The sequence below is a fragment of the Mus caroli genome, chromosome 6 (assembly GCF_900094665.2).
Source record: "Mus caroli chromosome 6, CAROLI_EIJ_v1.1, whole genome shotgun sequence".
NCBI lineage: Eukaryota > Metazoa > Chordata > Mammalia > Rodentia > Muridae > Mus > Mus caroli.
The window spans coordinates 35,119,367-35,123,471 of NC_034575.1; the positions used below are offsets into that span (position 1 = coordinate 35,119,367).

At 51.5% G+C, this 4,105-nt stretch overlaps 1 pseudogene across 1 annotated transcript; it reads right to left on the reverse strand.

Moving 5' to 3' along the window:
- Window positions 1–586: 586 nt before the first annotated feature.
- On the reverse strand, window positions 587–3,138 carry LOC110296816 (annotated as a pseudogene). The gene has a single exon (XR_002378213.1). The product of XR_002378213.1 is annotated as an RNA-binding protein 10 pseudogene (transcript).
- Between the last annotated feature and the right edge of the window lie 967 nt (window positions 3,139–4,105).

Genomic DNA, 4,105 nt, shown 5'->3' on the forward strand with positions numbered 1-4,105 from the left:
GATTTCTAAAGTGGTTGTACATATTTATATTGCTACCAGCAATGAGGGAATGTTCTTCTTGCTCCACATGCTCAACAGAATGAGCTGTTGCTTGAGTTTTTTTCTCATATTATTATTAATTTTTTTATGTGCATTGGTGTTTTGCCTACATGCATGTCTGTGTAAAGGGGGTGTCAGATCTTGGGGTAAGAAACAGTTGTTAGCTGCCATGTGAGTGCTGAGATTTGAACTTGGGTCCTTTGGGAGAGCAGCCATGCTCCTAACCACTGAGCCATCTCTCTAGCTTGTTTCTTCTTTTTACAACGTTTAACTTTGCTCCCTCTTTTTCTTTCTCTTTTATTTTACTCATTCTTAGTAGTACTTATACCTTTTTTTTTTTTTTTTGCAGGCTTTTTAGATTTTATTACAAAAGGGACATGATTGAGCCCAATTTCCCAGCAAAAGTCACCAACTCCAAGTCTAATTTGGCTTCCTGGTTGGGGAGCAGGCTGGTAGATAGAATAGTCTTCCTTAGACCATTCCACACTTCATTTTCTCTGTCCCTGGATGAATACCCCACGTCTGTAGAAACTGCTTTCAAAGTTGTTCATTGGGCCTCATTGAAGTGGGTCACCATTGTCTTGTGCAGTGTCTCCTTATAGGATTCTGTTGAGGTGATCCCATAGGAACTGCCCCTGGCACCCAGGCCAGAACCTCAAACTCGTGTTTGGGCCTCAATGGGTGTCACAATGCCCTGTTTCTTGCGGCCCAGACCACTGCCTTCTTTCCAGCCCATGGCCTGGAGCATTCGACTGCCAATGTTGTCACTGCCTAATCCATCCCGAGTGGGTCGTTCAAAGTCCACAGAGGTTGTAGATATGCCACCATACTTCCTCCGTTTGGGCTCTGGTGGCTCAGGGATACCATACTTCTCCCTGAGTTCAGCTGCACGGTCTCTATACTTCATTTGCTCCATGTCATTTTCCTCTAGTGCTTCCAATTTGTTTTCTGACAAGTGGGCTCGCAGATGAATCTCAAGGTTTTGCTTGTGGAACCCAGAGAGCTGCTGGTGCCGGACAAGTGCCTCCTTGCTGGGAAACTGGCGGCGGCAGAGCAGACAGGCTAGCTTGTGCCAGTCTGTGAGCTTTTCTTCCCGTTCAGGACCTCCTCGCTCCTGTTCCTCCTCACTGTCACTCTCCCCACTATAGGCTGCCACCAGCCCTCGAGGTGGGCTTGGGCGGTCATCACTGGCCAGCTTTGGGAGATCCATGCTGGTGTGCTGTCTTTCAGCTAGCGCTCCCTTCTTCTCAAGGATGGCATAGCCTGCATCTGCAATGGCCGATTCCCGCCTTTCATCATCTCGTAGAGCACTAATAGGCTGGAAGCTGTTTTTGAAGTTTTCTTTTTGCTTATTGAGACTGCGTGCCCACCGCTCCATGTCCTTGGCAATCTGTTGGGCTGTCTTTGTCTTATGCTTCTCTTTCTTCTCTTTTCCCTCCTTTGATGATGCCCCTGTGTCTTTATGTCTATCAGCAGACTGCTCCAAGGCAGGTAAGTAGGTCCGCCGCTCCCTATCCCAGTATAGGTACTGCTGACTCTGAGCATTGTAGTAATACTGGGAATTGGGATCATAGTATAGACCAGTCTGGGGGTCATAGTAGTAGCCAGATGTCTCATCATATTGGTAAGTAGAGACACAGGGTACTGGCTGTAGGACTCTAGGGCAGTGGGACTGGTAGCCCGTGGTAAGGCAGAGCTGGGATGAGTAGGGTTCTGGAGCTCAGACTTGAGCACAGCAGGTGATATGATGGTATATGACTGTCTGTTGGTAGCAATGCTCTGGCCACTGCTTCCCTCAGCTGATTGCTGATAGAGCCCAGGGGCAGCACCAGGCTGGACTCGAGAGAAAGCCTGCAGTGACACAGAGTCTGCTCCAGCCTCAAGGGAGGCCTCAGGACCTGCTCCAGCTGGGTCCCCTTTGGTCCCAGCCATGCCAGGGCCCTTGCTGTTCTTAAGGTAGCCACGGGCATAGAGGGAATCTGTTCCCTGGCTGCTGCCATAGCCCTCATTCTGTTGGTAGTAGCTGTAGTCAACTGGTGGTTCCTCGGGGGCAGCCCAGGCACTCTTTCCACCCTGGGAGGCCTGTGAGATTGCCCACTGGGCTGCAGCAATGGCAGTACTGGCCACAGAGGCAGCATTGATGCGACTGCCTTCATTGGAGGCCATATCCCTCTTAGAACCCTTGGCAAACTCCACGTTGATGGTCTTGCCATCGATGGTGAGCGGAGGGTGCAGGGCCTGCAGGATCTGTAGCAGCTGGACTGCTTCCACGATGGTGGAGAGCTGGATGAAGGCGAAGCCTCGGTTCAGCTCAGTCTGTTTGTCCTTGATAACACGCACATTGGAAGAGGGCAGCACCGCATAGGGTGCTAGGGCCCCGAGGATGGAGTCCATAGTGCTGTGTGGGTTCAGGTTTCGTAAAATAATGGTGTCATTGGCGTTCTCGGAGCTTGGCTCTGAGCACTGTGACAGGGCTTGTGAGGTTAGCACTCCCTTGGCCTGGTAGGGCTGCGGCAGTGGGAGTAAGCCCTGGCTTAGCTCCCGCCCACTCAGTGGCAGTGTCTGTTGATCCAGGCGAGTGCCAAGGGGCAGCTTCTGCTCTGCCTCTGATTTGGGCACACCACATTTGAAGCACTTCTCTCGGCGCTTGAAGTTCTGGACACCACACTTATTACACAGCCAGTCCTCATTGATCTTGGGCTTGGGGCCGCTGTAATGCATGGATACCTTCTGGCCCATGATGTTGAGGGTGTGCTGACTGGCTTCCATCCATCGTGTAGCGTCCTGCAAGTGACTAAACTCGACGAAGGCGAAGCCCTGGCTCTGACCTGAGGATTTGTTCCGCATCAGCCGGACCTCCCGTGCTTGGACACCATGGGACTGCAGCTGTCCACGGATCTCTGCACTTTGCTCTTCAGATGAGTCGTCATACTCATGCTTGCCCTCCTGACTGCCATACACTCGTGGGTATGAACGGTAGTACATGTCTCTATAATCATGGTCCCGGCTGCGGTTCTCTCCACTATCATCCTGTGAACGATCAGTGGCTCCATAGCGGCCAGTCCTGTCACCACGACTACCTCGTCTTTCATACTCCATGTCCTGATAGGAGTTTAAGGAGCTGCTGGGGCCCCTCCTCAGTAGCTGGCTCCTTTCACTTCTCAGCCACCCCTGTTGCTGCCAGCATGATCTGTCTGGGTGATACCTCCTGCAGAGATTCTTCTCGGCCTGGGCTGTCAAGGGAGGGCTCCCAGGCATCATCTCCGCCCGCCACCACCTCCTTCAGAACAGTTAGTTCAAATGGGAGCCAATGCATGCACCTACCAAGTCCAAGACTGGGAGCAAAAAAGAGGAAAGGGGGAGGGGAGACGCGACCGACCCGTTTCTCTCCCAAGGAAACTCAGTGCCACCTCCTCCCAGTAGGCCACAGACACCAACACAAAATGACGACGAGAAGAGAGCTGGCGCTCCGACTACCACCCACCTACTAAGAGAGTGCGCTCTGGCCGGCCTTGACGATTGGTTGCCGGTCACCATTGGCTGGCCCTGGCATTCTCTGATTGGCAAGCATATGCTACCTCCCCATTCCCTGTGAGAATGTCCCAGGAGTCCAGAAAAAAGAGTAGCTATTGGCTACCCCGCTCTTTAGAAGCTTGCTGTCCTTTGAAGTTGAAAGACAAGTGGAAGCTCCACCTCTTTCCCTACAGGGCCATCTAGATGTCACCGCTTTCTTCTTATGAAGAAAATGAACANACCTCTCAAAAACAAATCTCTCCCAGACTAACAGAAATGATAATGTTGATTCGGTAGCGACACGGCGTGGGAGGTAAAATAGAGTCCGCACCTTGCCGTACTCGTAAACAAACTTAGGCCGGGGATCTTACTTATACCTTTTGTATTAGTCAGGGTTTAACTGCTGTGAACAGACACCATGACCAAGGCAAGTCTTATAAAAAACAACATTTAATTGGGGCTAGCTTACAGGTTCAGAGGTTCAGTCCATTATCATCAAGGTGGGAGCATGGAAGCATCCAGGCAGGCATGGCGCAGGCAGAGATGAGAGTTC